At 38.4% G+C, this 17585-nt stretch overlaps 1 long non-coding RNA gene across 1 annotated transcript in view; it reads left to right on the top strand.

Moving 5' to 3' along the window:
- The first annotated feature begins 2269 nt into the window (after positions 1-2269).
- LOC136872447 (uncharacterized) overlaps positions 2270-17585 on the top strand; it is a 32695-nt gene continuing 17379 nt past the window's right edge. The window contains exons 1-2 of the long non-coding RNA XR_010859901.2: positions 2270-2306; positions 4095-4333. This is a non-coding gene — a long non-coding RNA (uncharacterized lncRNA). The remainder of the gene's footprint in view (positions 2307-4094; positions 4334-17585) is intronic.

A 17585-nucleotide genomic window follows, 5' to 3' on the forward strand; every position in this document is an offset into this window, starting at 1 on the left:
AATTTAAACTCGCTGGTCCCCTTGGCAACAGTTGAAAATGAAGGAGCAGAGTCCCCCAGTGTGTTCTGAAAGTCGGCATGAATTTCCTTTGCTTTCATACCTTTCTTTACAAAGTATTTATCACTGGTCGAATCTCAGTTCTTTCCATTGTCACAAATCACTACGCGGGAACAACAACAAAGAGTCGTCACTACCACACTCCTGCAGCTAGAGCACTGACGTGCCTCGTGTTCACTCACAAAGGATGTGTGATTATTGCGCGGGAACCTCGTTGTTCTAGCACTGACATCTAACGGTGATTCCGAGAACATTTCAAACCGTCCTCGTAAGTTACGAGCTCTGGTTTGTTTATAACAGTGAATCCTTCCTCATTCATAATATCCAGTATGATTTCTGTTTTCTGATCGGGTTTATCAATCCTCGCGTTGAAATATCCTGCAAATATTACGTTTCTTTCGGTTTCTACCTGTATTATTGCCTTCATAATTGATTCCACCGCATCCCCTATAGAGGTGTCTGGTTTTAAGTACATTCCAATAATAGCCAGGCTTTCCATTTTCACCATTACTATGTTGTATTCTTTCCTTATTTCTCTGATCTTCCCTACTGTTGGTTTGAGGAGTATTGAGACCCCTCCTGACGGCCTACCTAATGTTTGAGTGGCGAGTGTACACTATAGAGTCCTGGAAGCGCATGTAAGTCATCTCCATTTATCAGCATTGTTTTTGTTAGTATAGCTTGTCAAACTTCTGAAAGTAGTTATTGGGCAGCATAGCAATTGCATTCTTCATCCCTTCTATATTCCATAGTAGTATTTGCTCCTGCGGTCGATTCGCTACGGAATCCTGGTTGTAACCTGGTGCCCTCTTCGCGTCGTCGAAAAAGAAAACGCCTTACTAGCAGTACTGTGGGCCAGAAACCTGGGACATTTACTCGTTCAAGCTCACAAAAATGAATTTCAATACGGAAAGCCTTTTTATACCCCTTTGATTTATTGGATCGCATTCTATGTCTGCAATGCCGTTGTCTTTCGTATAGATCCTCATGTCCCCTGTAGTTGTTTCATTGTGTAAACGCCCAACGTATAGCCAGGCCGTATGCACGGCTGCTCTTAGGTAATTGTTGCTGCTGGTATCATCTTTATTTCCTATTACACCATTGGATTGTTGAGTTTTCCCTATAACTTTGCGTGATACAACAGAGGACGAAGTATGACTTTCTTCTTGGTTATGTATCTTTTTGCTCAAGTCAGATTTATCCTGTCTTTCCATTGTAAGTGTTGTTGTGAGTGTTATAAGGTTTGATGAGCAAGCGTCTCTTTCGCTGGCTCGTCCACTTTCCTGCCTCAAAATTGCCGTGGTATTGTGGATGGCCTTGCTCCACCTTTGGCGGTTGCGGGGCTGTCTTATTCAAGTTTCTCTTTTCAATTCCATCTGAATTTTTAATCACATACATACTGGGGTTCTCAACTGCTGTCACCCTTTCCTTCTGTATTTGTAATACCTTACTTATTTCTTGCAATACGCTTTCTTTAATTTCTTGCTTCATGTTTTTTTTTTTTTTTTTTTTTTTTTTTCACTCCTTAGTTCCTTTAATTCCTCTTCGCCATTTTTCATTAGTAGAAAGAACTCCTTACATTCCTTGCATAGCCAGAGTAACGTGCAGCTTGGTTTCTTTAGTGTTGTGAAATCCCCTGCACTGACTCCTGAATATTCCTTGTGGAATCATCGCTTGCAGCTACCATCACACCCTACCGCTGCCGTAGTTTCTGTTACTGCCTTTTTGCATTCTCCGCAGGAATCGCTAGAGATTATCTCGATTTCTACACTCTCGTCTTTCTATTGTCTATTGAAACAAAATTAGTGCTAGTTAAGTCAAAGATAATGATCAAAATATAAATAAGATACCCTCTAAATAGTAATATCTATGGATCGATTGTAGCTATAAGCAAGATGGATGACACGTAGGGCATAAAATTAAAGAATAATTATGACCCTAAAACACTATTAAACGACCATGGATACACTAGATAACACTGTCACACACTTAGCACCCAAAATAAAGACAGAGATACTCCACAGAAACCACAAAAGAAACATAGTTCTTCTTTATAAGACAGAAATATCACGCGCTAGCATTTTCGAGTCGGTCTTAGTTACGATAGTTGAAACTATCGACTATTTCGATAGTTATTAGTCAATTCAATAGTTCACAACTGTGTAAAATACGATCTGTAATTTCTATGGTTTTGTTTTTATTTTCCTTGAACTGCAACGGGATGTGTCTTAAATAGAAAAGAAAAACTGGTATGGTTAACCTATAACATTACAGTGTGTTTGGATTTTAATTAATTATATGCCAGTTACTGCGTCCATCACATATTCAATAGTAAATGATGCTAATGATGTGTCAGTGTATTAGGAAAACATTGGCTTATCCCCCCTTCCTTATAATCATCCTCTCCTAGTTTAAATCCGTAGACATCCTGTTATTCTTGTTCTTTAAAATAACAATCAGATAATTATCAAAGCTGAATAAAACACTAGACTTTTCAAAAAATACTGTCCCAGACTCTTCATAGTTTAGATCTATACAAGTCACCTTACACGCAATTTCAACGTTCTTTACGAACATACGGTACTGGTACCGTAGCATACTTTTCTTTGTTGGAATTATATCCCCAGCCAAGGTTCATAGAGGATAAAACGCGGATGAAGACAACAATGGCTTTATATGTGTCTAGTAAGCTTACTTTTCTTCCTTGGCCAACATCGTACACTAACATTTTGCTTTATATTGCATTCTTTCAGGCTTTGGAACTGGGCTTGAGAGCTTAAATTACCATATTGAATATGAACTTAGTCATCAATAAGGTTAGGGTTATATTGCTCTGAATCATATGGTATATTTCTCGTTTCCTGTTCATATAGACCGAACGCTTCCATTTGCGTCTGTCCCAGTCATTATTCCGTGTTCTCTTACATGCCTCTCCCTTAGATCTCCATGCATGCTGTCTGCCCACCTTCTCTGCCTTCTACCTCCAGGCCAAACACTCTTCTTCCCAAATTATTTCCATTTTGTGCTTAATGCGACGATACCAGAGCAGTTATCTCTCTTCAACATTTTTGTTGTCACTTTAACACTGTTCCTCGTGAAATTATCCTTGACTTGGCCCATCCTTGAAACACCACTTATTCACATTCAACTCTGTATTTTCATTTTGACAACCTCCAGCCTCTGGCATTACGACTTCACTGTTGACCAAGTCTCTGTTCCATGTGCTATTGCAGGCCTCGCAGCCCACTTACTGACATTTCCCTTTAGTTGATATTTATTCCTCTTCACAGAGGACAGCAGACAGTTCCTAGTTTGACTGACTGGCCTGCAGTCTGCAAGTCATCTCTAAATCCTAACTGCCAGCTCCTAGATACAGTGAATCCTGAGTACACAAAACCATTCTCTGTATGGGGGTTTTCTCCATCCATCTCAATTAAAATTCCCTTTTCTGCAAGCCACAGGTACTCACTTTATTCTGGCTAATTTTAAGACCCCTTACCTCTAGGGCTTTTCTCTAGGATTCCAGTTTACGCTCAAGCAGTTTTCTACTGATGCTGCATAGTATGTCATCTACAATTAAAATGCGTCAAGGAGCTGGTTCTCATAAGCTTTCAGAGAAGATATCAACGGCCAAGTTGAAATATATAGGGACTCGGTGTGGATCCGTAATGAAGACCATCTCGAACTGGTATCGTCCCTGCCAGCCCTACACTGCTTCATACTCATGTTTTAACTCCTTTATTCATGATCTGAACAAAGCACTTTTACTTTGCAGGTATTATCTTTACCTCATACATCTCCATCTCCATACAATCATAACTTAAGGATTTTCTAGGCTTACGTGTACTACAGACCAATGTCGTTCTTTCCCCTTCTCTCCCCGTTTATGTTTCAGTGAATATTAAGAAGAAATTTGTATATTCCTAAGACGTTGAGAAGAATATTATCTTGGTGGGATTGTATGTTTAGTATTTGTTTTATGATCAACTTACAAATACTAGTATTGAATTATTGCTATCCATTTTCCCATGCTGCAGGTGATAATAATGGTGTATGATCTCCATAGAGGCCTGCTGCAGGTCTTTTGAGGACTTCTGAGCGATCTACACGTCTTCATGGAGGAGCCCATAGATGATGATGTCTAATGCTGAAGACTGCACACTGAAGACCAATGAAGATGAAAATCTCCAACCCGGCCTGGAATTGAACTTGAGACCCCTTGGACCAAATGCTATCTTGCTGACCAGGTAGCCATGGAGCTGGGCCCTTGCTGCAGGTGATAAATCATCGCTTGTGATGAAAGTTACTATAATAATACAGTATTATTAAAAACTTCAGAAAAACAGCAAATTCTGAAAAAAATTGCAAGAAAAGAACAGTAGCACTGTAACTCACTCATTGTATTGCATTTATATACTCGTTTATCTAGCCCAAGCAGGACTGGGCCCAATCTGGATGACTGAAAATCCGGATAATCCAGAGAATTACTAACGACATAAATAACACAGTTTATTTCCGTTTTATTGTACATTTTATATACTTTTACAATGCTAATAGCAGAAGAAAGCAATGGATATATACAAATTTAATAATAAATACAGCATAAATTTGACTTTAATTGGAGTATTGCATGTCTCATTTCGGTTAATAAAGGATACTGTGAATTTCTTTTGCTCAGCTTTGATTGACACTTATATGCTGTGTGGTCTCGTAGGTGCTTCACCATCACAAGTCACATCATTGTGATTGAAATGGGCTTCTTCTAGCTCTATACCCACGCAGTCATCAGAATTTCATTCCCTTTCCACATTAATCATTACTTGAACAAGCCGCAAATAATGTCTTTGTCTTGTCAATTGAAAGTCTACATGATTCAGAAAAGAACAAGAGTTGACCAGGGGAGGTCAGATAGGATAGATAAAAGTGAGGAGCCTGGCAGACGTAAGTAGAAGAAATGCCAGAACTCAGCTGAGGGCCCTGTGGTCACCAACCCACGCTCCCAAGTTAAGAGCCCCTGGGGCCCCATTTTAGTCACCTCTTGTGAATGACAGGGGATACCGTGGTTGTTATTCTACCACCCCCACCCACAGGGGCGAACATGAATTCAGACTGACAACCAATACGTTTAAAAACTTTTTCATTGAACATATGCTGGACCCAGCTAATCTTGAGCAGGTGCCTGTAGATCCTCATTTTGAAAGCTTACTTTTTCTTCTCTTTGATAACAGTGCCAAAACATTTTGACACCATAAATACTGTAAGTGTGGTGTAGACATAACACCTCGCTATTCGCCTCTTCAAGTTTAGGCTGAGATCATGACTGTGTAGCATTTCTGCCATTTCAGTTAAGGTGTTTCTTGCTCATTATATGCAGCATCTGATTTCTAAGACTGGATCCCCTCAGCAGGCTGACTGTTAGCCTTGAGTACATGGAATGGTACTTTATTTTTTGCTGATTTATTTCTTTTATTTATTTTATGTGTCCCGGATATCAATTTTACATCGTTAAATACAGAAATCTGTGTAAGTATACAAACTGCATTACTAGATGGAATGTGAGGACCAAAATTCAGCAGTCTTGATGGCCTTATCATTAGCAGAAATTAGAACATTCATGCTGCAACTTTCAGGCAGGTTTCTGCAGATCAGCAAATGTTGTGGATCCTGTTAATCACCACACTTGCAACGCTTGTATTCAGTGATGTATGATTGAAATAATAACATTAAGTTATTTATTTACCACCTAATCAATACAAAATCGTCTTGGATGATTTACATAAATTTGTTAGCTAATAGTGGTACATGTTTCGCCTTCCCTAAAGGCATCATCAGCCATAGTCTTAACCTTAAATTAAAAATAAGCGTCTAAATAACATGTAGTAATGAAATGAATATTAAAATCTTGAATAGATTTGAAGTAAAATAACATTAAAAATAACAATGATGGTTTGAAAATACAATGTGATGAGATACAATAGTGGAAGTATTAACAAAATTAACATTAGAAGGCTGCTAAAATAAGTACAATGGATAAAACAACAGATTGTTATACAACAAGTAGTAAGATTGCATAAAAGTAAAGTTGATAGTCTGGCGGTTATAATTAGACGATGGCGAAATTTTTTATATAATCAAAGTAAAGAAGAGAGAATAAAAGTCAAAGTTGGTCGAGAGATCCGAAGTTAATCATGATCTTGAAGATAAAAGACGAAAGTCAGTGATGTATCCCCATTTCTTCAGATTCACCTTGCATCAGGACACCCCAGTTCTCAGCCTATTGAACGTCTTCCATGTAGCATACTGCAAATGATAGTCTGCCACAGGTATCTCCATAACATTCTCCCAATGCTCTTCAGGTAACAAATCTCACCACAGTTGGAGTCAACGCTTACTAGGTGATGATGTAATGTCCACCATCAACTGCAAGAAGCTCTTTCTTGATCTTAGCCTTGGAAGCTGTTGTTTGTGTCTGTACAGGGGATGTCTCGGATCAGATTCCTGCTTCTTCTTCTCCATTTCTGCAGCTGTTCTTTCCCGAGTATTTGGTGGTGCTATTTCTATGATTTGATATATTTTACAGATAAGTTGGCCTCAGACATCCCTAACACAGTGCCTCTAGTCTCATTCAGAGCTACATCAATCTGTCTAACGTGCGGAGTTCCACAAAACTGGTGCCGAGTATTCTACTGCTGAGAAACACAATGCCAAGGCAGATGTATGGAGTAGGCTACATTTGGCTCTGCACCTCAGGTGGTGCCAGTTTACAAATTATGTTATTTCTAGCAGATACTTTCAACTTCATCTCTTTGCAGTCAGTTTTAAAAGTGAAGGAGCGATCCAACTTCACTCCTAGATATTTTGGAGTATCACAGTGAGACAGTTGTTTTTGTCGATGACCATGTACAGTATTTTGTCTTTATTACATTAATATGAAGGCCGTATTGAAGGCTTCCATGGCACACCTTGTCTAAGAGATTTTACCGTTGCTCAGTACTGTCAGCAATGAGTATGGTGTCATCTGCATACTATATATTGTTTATGACTTCACTGTTTACCTTTATTCCCTCTGAGATGTTGTCAAGTGCTTCCCTAAAGATTTGCTCAAGAGTATAGGCAGGAGCGAAAAACACACAGCCATATTGCCCAAGAAGAAAGTGTATTGTTTAATTATTAATGCAAATTGTAGTTTCACTAGGAGATATTAGAACGTGTTGCTTTACAGGTTATAAGTAGATTTGTAATCATAAGACGGTTTATATTGTAATGTTATAGATAAAGGGGGGTAGCAGCCTTTCGGAAGTTGCAAGGGCTGCAGTCTGGATGATTGACTGATATGGCCTTGTAATAATACTCAACATGGCTTCGCTGTGTTGATACTGCTACACGGCTGAAAACAACGGGGAAACTACAGCCGTAACTAACTCCCGAGGACATGCAGCTCTCTCTGTATGAATGATGTACTGATGATGGCTTCCTCCCGGGTAAAATATTCTGGACCGGGCGAGTTGGCCGTGCGCGTAGAGGCGCGCGGCTGTGAGCTTGCATCTGGGAGATAGTAGGTTCGAATCCCACTATCGGCAGCCCTGAAAATGGTTTTCCGTGGTTTCCCATTTTCACACCAGGCAAATGCTGGGGCTGTACATTAATTAAGGCCACGGCCGCTTCCTTCCAACTCTAGGCCTTTCCTATCCCATCATCGCCATAAGACCTATCTGTGTCGGCGCGACGTAAAGCCCCTAGCAAAAAAAAAATATTCTGGAGGTAAACTAGTCCCCTATTCCGATCTCCGGGTGGGGACTACACAAGAGGAGGCGATCATCAAGAAGATGGATACTGACATTCTGCGAGTCGGAGCGTGGAAATGTTAGAAATTTGAATCGTTGTGATAGAGTAGAGAATCTGAAAAGGGAGATGGATAGACTAAAGTTAGATGTAGTTGGTATAAGTGAAATATGTTGGCAGGAAGAACAGGATTTTTGGTCAGGCGACTACCGAATTATCAACACAAAATCAAACAGAGGAAATGCAGGAGTTGGTTTAATAATGAATAAGAAAATAGGGCAGCGGGTAAACTACTACGACCAGCATAGTAAAAGAATTATTGTCGTCAAGATAGACACCAAACCAATGCCCACCACAATAGTGCAGGTCTATATGCCTACTAGCTCAGCGGACGATGAGGAAATCGAAAGAACATATGAAGAGATAGAAGATTCAATACAATATGTAAAAGGTATAGATAAGAAAAGTGTTTTTCCACCAATCAATACACAATTTATTTTAAATAGATTAAACTAGTACCGGTTTCGGCTCTTTAACGGCCATCATCAGTTTAATCTATTTAAAATAAATTGTGTATTGATTGGTGGAAAAACACTTTTCTTATCTGTACTTTGAATCTGTCAATACGGAAAATGAAATTTATAAATAATAATATGTAAAAGGTGACGAGAATCTAATTGTGATGGGAGACTGGAAAGCAATGATAGGCCAAGGAAGAGGAGGTAATACAGTAGGAGAATTCGGATTGGGACAAAGGAACGAAAGAGGAAGTCGGCTGGTTGAATTCTGCACTGATCATAATTTAATCCTTGCCAATACTTGGTTCAAACACCACAAATGATGGCTTTATACATGGACGAGACCTGGAGACACTGGAAGGTATCAAATAGACTTCATTATGATAAGGAAGAGATTCAGAAACCAGGTGTTGGATTGCAAAACTTTCCCAGGAGCAGACGTGGACTCTGACTACAACTTGTTGGTCATGAAATGCCATCTGAAGCTGAAGAAATTGAAGAAAGGAAAGAATGCAAAGAGATGGGATCTAGACAAGTTGAAAGAAAAGAATGTGAGGGATTCTTTCAAGGAACATGTTGCACAAGGCTGAAGGAAGTACAATAGAGGAAGAGTGGATAGTCATGAGAAATGAAGTCAGCAGGGCTGCTGAAGAAATGTTTAGGAAGGAGGAAAAGATCAACTAAGAATCAGTGGATAACTCAACAGATACGAGACCTGATTGATGAACGACGAAAATACAAAAATGCTAGAAGTGAAGAGGGTAGAAAAGAGTACAGGCGATTAAAGAACGAAGTGGATAAAAAGTGCAAGGTAGTTAAGGAAGACTGGCTGAAGGAGAAGTGCAAGCATGTCAAAGGTTGTATGGTCCTAGGAAATGTAGATGCTGCATACAGGAAAATCAAAGAAACCTTTGGAGAAAGGAATCTAGATGTACGAATATTAAGAGCTCAGATGGAAAGCCACTTCTAGGGAAAGAAGACAAAGCAGATAGATGGCAGGAACATATCCAACAGTTGTATCAAGGTGAAGATGTAGATAATTTGGTTCTGGAACAAGAAGAGTCTGTTGATGCTGATGAAATGGGAGACCCAATTTTGAGGTCAGAGTTTGACAGAGTTGTGAGCGACCTAAATAGGAACAAGGCACCTGGAATTGATGACATTCCCTCTGAATTACTGACTGCCTTAGGAGAAACCAGCATGGCAAGGTTATTCCATTTAGTGTGTAAGATGTATGAGACAGGAGAAGTCCCATCCGATTTTCGGCAGAATGTTGTTATACCTATTCCCAAGAAAGCCGGTGCTGACAGGTGTGAAAACTATTGCACCATTAGTTTAGTATCTCATGCCTGCAAAATTTTAACATGTATTGTTTACAGAAGAATGGAAAAACAATTTGAAGCTGAGTTGGGAGAAGATCAATTTAGCTTCAGAACAAATGTAGGAACACATGAAGCAATCCTGACTTTACGTCTGATCTTAGAGGATCGAATCAAGAAGGACAAGCCCACGTACATAGCATTCATAGATCTAGAAAAGGCATTCGATAATGTTGATTGGACCAAGCTATTTAAGATTCTGGAGGTGATTGGGATCAGATACCGAGAACGAAGAATTATCTATAATCTGTATAAAAATCAGTCTGCAGTGATAAGAATCGAGGGCTTTGAAAAAGAAGCAATAATCCAGAAAGGAGTGAGGCAAGGCTGCAGTTTGTCCCCTCTCCTTTTCAGTGTTTACATAGAACAGGCAGTAAAGGAAATCAAAGAGGAATTTGGAAAGGGAATCACAATCCAAGGAGAGGAAATCAAAACCTTGAGATTTGCCGATGATATTGTTATTTTATCTGAGACTGCAGAACTCTCGAGAAGCTGCTGAATGGTATGGACGAAGTCTTGGGTATGGAGTACAAGATGAAAATAAATAAGTCCAAAACAAAAGTAATGGAGTGCAGTTGAACGAAGGCAGGTGATGCAGGAAATATTAAATTAGGAAATGAAGTCTTAAAGGAAGTAGATGAATATTGTTACTTGGGTAGTAAAATAACTAACAATGGCAGAAGTAAGGAGGACATAAACTGCAGATTAGCACAAGCAAGAAAGAGCTTTCTGAAGAAAAGAAAATTGCTCACTTCAAACATTGATATAGGAATTAGAAAGATTTTTTTGAAGACTTTCGTGTGGAGCATGGCATTGTATGGAAGTGAAACATGGACAATAACTAGCTCAGAAAGAAAGAGAATAGAAGCTTTTGAAATGTGGTGTTACAGAAGAATAGATGGATAGATCGAATCACAAATGAAGAGATACTGAATCGAATTGGCGAGAGGAGATCGATTTAGCTAAATTTGACGAGAAGAAAGGATAGAATGATAGGACACATCTTAAGACACCCAGGACTTGTTCAGTTGGTTTTTGAAGGAAGTGTAGGTGGTAAGAACGGTAGGGGTAGACCAAGGTATGAATATGACAAGCAGATTAGAGCAGATGTAGGATGCTGTAGTTATGTAGAAATGAAAAGGGTAGCACAGGATAGGGTACAATGGAGTGCTGCATCAAACTAGTCTATGGATTGATGACTCAAACAACAACATAGATAATAGGTCTATGATTTTTGGGCAATTTGTGTAACTGCTGAAGAAGAGAAAATTGATGTTCTCAAAACATGTACGGAATGTAAAGTGGTAATAAACATTTAACATATAATATTAAGTATTGACTAGACATATGTATGTGTGATTTTAATTATAATAAGATTGTAATCAATACGGACCAGTTATAAATATTTAACCAATCTGATTAAGATAACAAACTCTAAGTTAAAGGAGTTACCTACCCGAATGGAACAGCCTGCCTGAATATTGGCAAGAAGTGCCTGGGGAGTTAGATAACTTTCTTTTCATAGCATGCAATTCCTCTGGTTCATACATGTTCTGACAGCTACTGGTACTTGACACACTGGTTCATCACAGTATTCCAGCTTATGACCCCTGCTCTGAAGCCCTGATAGGAATGGGGAGTGGGCACACAACGGAAAATGGTAGGTCAGTGTTCTCCGCTGTCTGTGGCCGAGTTATTCCAGCTGTGGAACTTGGCATTCTTAGAACACCAGCGGAGGACTGTTCGTGAAAAGTGAGAAACTGTGCCATTTTTCATTTGATCGAGCATTTCATATGATGGCATTGCTTTTAAGGGAGCAGATATTGTTATCAGTGGAATACTGTGTAGGAGGTATACTGTCTGGAAGGTGATAGGTGATTTAAATGAGACTATGAAGTAGGTATGTGGGACACTGGAATTAAGATTTGTAGATCCCAATGGGTGGGTAGGAGATAGGGATCTGTGCTCGGATGGCCTTCACTTGAACAGCATTGTTACATATAAGGAGGTTTCTTTAGAAGGGTTAAAGGGAGGTACATTCAAGGAAATTGTGTGGACTAGGGAACAGTGCTAAGAGTACAAAAAGCTGGAAGTCAAGTACGAATGACATTGTATTTTAGTGTTAAACTGTAGAAGCACTGTAAAGAAGAGAAGAGAATTAATAGATATATATTTACCAGATATTGTAATAGAAGTAGAATCATGGCTGAGAAGTGATATTATGGATGTGAAAATGTTCTCATGGAACCGCAGTATTTATCACAGAGACAGGATAGGAATGGTAGGAGGGAGAAGTATTCATAGAAATGTACGTCTCATCTCTGAAGATCATAGGCAAATTGATATTTTTAGGGTGTACACATCTGGAAAGGGTGGTGCTGACATTGATGTGGAATTATTTGATAAGATAAGGAGGTGTGTGAGAAACGACACAGAAAGGAATGTTATTGTAGCATGTGATCTCAATTTACCAAATGTCAATTGGGAAGGTAATGCAAATGACAGAAAGCACGACGAACAAATGATAGTCATTTTTGAAAGTGCCTTACTCCGAAATCTTAAGTTTTCAGGAACGACGGAAAACATTCTATGGGTGAGTATATGGAATGTAACAGGCACTCCAATGTTTAAATAACAGAATGAAATGGATATTTTTCAATTACTGCAGTTGCTAAGTTTTTCAATCTCTTTGAAAAAAATAAGTCCAAAATCTTGGAATAAGGTCTAAGTAATTCATACACATGGTCAAGTTATATTTTTAGTAGTGTTTTAAGTTGCTTTGTTTTTTACTCATTGACAGTATTGTAAGTCAACTACATAAAAAATTGTTTCATTGATCATCATCAGCAGCAGTGTTACGAACAGGCCATTTCATCAAATCATCATAGAAATAGTATTCAGAACTTACTATGTTCAAAATGCATAAAAGAACATGGTTGAAATCTGTCTATCTGGCTTTTTGGAACATGTCTACCATGTCTACTTCCCTTTCCTGTAGTATGTTGGCCCCCACTGAGAGAAGCTGTAGATATCTTCAGTTTCTATTAGCTTTATGGTACCAGGCGAGTTGGCCGTGCGGTTATGGGCACGCAGCTGTGAGCTTGCATCCGGGAGATAGTGGGTTCGAACCCCACTGTTGGCAGCCCTGAAGATGGTATTCTGTGGTTTCCCATTTTCACACCAGGCAAATGCTGGGGCTGTACCTTAATTAAGGCCACAGCCGCTTCCTTCCCATTCCTAGGCCTTTCCTATCCCATTGTCGCCATGAGACCTATCTGTGTCGGTGTGACGTAAAACAAATAGCAAAAAAAAAAAGCTTTATAGTGAACTTATGATTTTTGGAAGCATTATCAACCATTTCACAATATTCTTTCACCATATACACCCTATCAGATCTTCTGGTTACCCGTTTCATCATGGAAAATTTCCTGTCCACGAATCGGAAAAAACTGTTCCACTTTATCAAAACGTTTAGTGTCCACCAAAGATGCACACATTCAAATCATACACTGATTCTTAATTTGAGCAATGCATCTGTCAGAAAACAAACTTAGCTCTTTGACATTTTCTGGTACATATTACTGTATTTTATATCATTAATGGAAATATTTCATTTGCTCCTTTCTTCACAATGCCTTCATGGTATATATACATTACAGACTCATTATTCTTCATGTTATGGATACAAAATACATTTTCCCATAGCTGCCAAAGATAAAATACATCCTGTGTTGGCAGTTTTAACAGTGGCAAGTTTTGCATGAAGTCAAAACAAATGCCAAGAAGTGAATCACTATGTTTGCATTCTTCCTCAGTAATTTCCATGCTCTTGGAGAATTTATCAGCTCAGCATTTATGTACAACAAGCTCCATAGCAGCTACTCTTTTACCAGTATCATTCAACATAGGATTTTTCATTCTTAATTTGAGTTCTTTGCATTTCATGCCTGTGTAACTAGTGGTGGACTGAATGACAGATTGAAATGTTTCCTGAAATATTTGGCATAGTACTTGTATGTAATGCCAGAATTTGAATGTTTTGTTTAAAACAAGTCATACGTAGCCTGAATTGTGAGCCTGAAGTCCAAATATCTAAATTCATGTGAAGAGTACTGCGACTCTAGTACAGGAAATGGCTCTATGTGATCATGAATGAGTTTCAAACATGCAGGTGCCATAGCACAGTTCTTATTACTTATTACCAACTCCCCGCATATCTTTTAGCCTCTTCTTCTAAAGCATTAATGACTGTAGTCTCCTTACTCTTTACACTGTTATACCAAAGAGAGAAATGAATGCTGTACGGCACACTTTACATTGTTCAGTTTTTACTGGCTCAAAAAAATCCTAGGAAGACGTCTGTGATCATTTCCTAGTAGACTCACCCCTGTGGCCATCCTTCTTCTACATATTGGTTTTGTAACAAGAAAACCAATTAAAAATGTGTCCTGTTCATTTTTTGTGTTAAACTCTTGGAAGCACCGCAGTATATCAATACAATCATTTTTCTGTGAGTTTTTCAAAACACTTGTCACACCAACTAGAAGGAATCAAAACAAATATAACATTTCTTTGTCATCCTATTTCAGACACAATATGCATCAGTAAAAGTAATAATATATAGTAGAACCCCGCTTAACTGAACTTCGCTTAACCGAAACCCGGCTTAACCGAAATGCTCTGGCAAAATTGTATTTTAATATTTTGTTTTTACCCCCTTTTTAGCCATCGACATTAGTTATTCTCCTGCTATAAGTGCTGAGAGCTACTAGGCAAACCCTATTTTGACAATAGCAGTTCTGAGAATTGAGTTACAGCAGATGATGGATTTAATGCATAGGTGGTAAGATTGATTTCAAATTTTTATTAAAATATAATACCACATGCTTTAATTACAGTATTGTAATAAAATTACTGTATACGGTATTCAGTTCAGTAGTAACAAAATAAATTGTTTCATTATTTCAGATTGCTTTGCGCTTTGTTGAACAAAGCAATGAACATACACCAGCTGATGTACTGTTGATTAAATGGTGGCGCGACTTAGCTGCACGACAGCGCTGCGCCAAGAAAATTCAGAAGAAAATCTCTGATTTTATACAATGAGTGACATTATGTAAACATTTTAATGTTAATATACAGTATGCACCTTTGCTTAACAGAGTTTATAAAATTTTATTTCGACATTTAATTTCTGAAAATATTTACCATGTGTCATCCGAAAAAATGCGTCAACCGAAATGGCTCCACCCCCATTATTTTGGGTAAATGGGGTTCTACTGTATTTTGATGCAGATGTGAAAGCATTGTACAGACCTGCATTGTTCACCGGTATTTCTTTCTGCAACATGTTTTCCTGCATGGGTAGTATACTCGTGACCTTTCACTCTTGCTTTTCTATAACATTCTGTTCATAATTTCTAACATTGCATTCTCCTTTCTTTCTTTCTTTACTTGGTACTTTCACTACATTCCAAGTCAATACTTGACGCCATTTTACATCTCACCACGCATGTTCAGAAATAACAACAGTTGAACTACGGAAAGTGAAACATAATGCATAGTGCATTAGGTATTCATAATGGCATGCAAAAGATGATCACCATTAAAAGGGCATTATTCCAGGAGTGAAAGCCCTTTCAAAAATGACCACTGTAACAAAGTCACCAAAATGCATTTACAATATGTAGAATAAAGCCCTTTTCATGCAGAAAGATGTATCTATATCTATATAGAATCTCATACCATTAACTCATTTTGTCAAAATTTGGAGTAAGGCCATTTCAAAAATGACTGTATTAAATGGTGAATAAGATAAATTGGGAAGGACAGGTGAATCAGAAAGTGATGGAACCAACTAGAGAGAAGAATATTCTAGATGAGGTGCTGATAAAACCAGATGAGCTCTATAGAGAAACTGAAGTGGCAGATGGTATAACTGATCACAAAACTGTTTTTGTCATTGTTAAAAATAAATGCAATAGAAAGGAAAGTTACAAACGTAGGCTTATTAGGCAGAACATATCATTGATAATACAGGCATCAGGGAGTTTAAAAAAAGTAAATATGATCAGTGAAAAACGGTAAGTAGAAATGTAAACAGTTTATGATATGGGTTCTTGAGGAATGTGAAAATAGGTATGTCCCTTTAAAAGTGATAAGGAATGATAAAGACACGCTATATTATAACACAGAAATAAAGAGGCTAAGAAGGAGGTGCAGGTTGGCAAAAAATAGTTAGGAATGGTTGTGGAAGCAGGGAGAAATTAAAGGAACTTACTAGGAAATAGAATCTAGCAAAGAAGTCAACTAAGGAAAACATGATGGCAAGAATAATTGGCTTTCATATGAAATTTAGTGAAAAATGTGTATGTATTGGCACTTAAAGGCAGAAACATGTTCCAAGAAGGATATTCCAGGAATCATTATAAAATATCAAAGCCATTTCTTATTAACAGTGATGATGTAGTTATTTTTTTATTATTATTATTATTATTATTATTAATCATATACAGTCATATCAGCACACTCTTTTTTAAAACATAATCGGTTTTCGGACACTAAGGTCCATCATCAGTGTTAGAATTTAAATTTAACTCCACATGAGTGTGTTGTCAAAATTAGTTAAAATGAGTTTAAAATGTAGCCCTGTTGACATTAACTGTAAAATAAGAAAAAGAAAAAACAAGTGTAAAAGCATGCAAATAATACATATAAACTTAAAATGATGTTGTAAAAGGTATGAGCATACCATAGGAAGGGCTGGCTTTTCCTTGTGCTCAGGCTGTTGGTCGAGTACTAACAAACGTTCAAATTTAAGTACGGAAACGAGCTGCAAGCACATGATGTTGCGTCACCTCAAGGTTACGGTGGAAGCACTTGATGTTACGTCCACTCAAGATTGTAAACAAAATGTTGCTTGCGACTGTTTCATTTAAAATTTTACCTGGATCCCTTGTCTCCACCAAAAATATCTCAATGTTTTCATGGGTATTTAATTCAAATCCATAATTACCCTTAAAAATTAATTTCATATCCTTTTTGATCCCGAAAAAGCTGTGGTTATTGTTATAAATGTGCTCACTTGTGACGACTGTAAAATGTTTTATATAAGAAGAACTGAATGAACCTTAAATCAAAGATATCAAGAACATTTCAAGGCAATAAAGTACAACAGATATTCAGCTTTTGCAGATGACCTGTCAGTCTGGGGAGAAAAGGAAGAGGATATCAAGGAACAGTTAGATGCTTGGGTAGATGAGGTGGAACAATATGGAGTGAAATTTAATGCCCAAAAGAACAAGATAGTGATCACAACTAGAAAGAAGGAGAGACCTACGAGAGGGATAATGCTTGGAGGGGAACAGCTTAGGAAGGTAGAGAGTTTCAAGTACTTAGGAAGTATCGTAGAGGAAAGTGGCCACGAACCTACTACGCTGGCGTAGCAGGGGGAGAGGTGATACTCCCACGTGGCGCGTCCCCAGGTGGCGGATAGAGGGGTCCTAACCGGCTTGCCGGCGGACTTGAGGGAAATAAAATACCTCTTGCGGACCAAACACACTACCCCCTGCGGGTGGGTGGACGTGCATGTAGAATACACCCGCGGTATCCCCTGCCTGCCGTAAGAGGCGACTAAAAGGGGCGACCAAGGGCTGATTGAATTAGAACCATGAAACTAATTTTGAATCATACCTTCACACGGGGAACACCATAGGTTGCCTGTACTTGCGAGTAGTACCACGAAATTAGGTACAAAATAGGTTTGTGATTAGTAGCAGTAAAAAGCCTGGCCTGGTGGATTCCAGTACCCGTGCGTCGTACCCATGTGACCAACACCACGGGTCTGGGC

The sequence above is a fragment of the Anabrus simplex genome, chromosome 4 (assembly GCF_040414725.1).
Source record: "Anabrus simplex isolate iqAnaSimp1 chromosome 4, ASM4041472v1, whole genome shotgun sequence".
Lineage (NCBI taxonomy): Eukaryota > Metazoa > Arthropoda > Insecta > Orthoptera > Tettigoniidae > Anabrus > Anabrus simplex.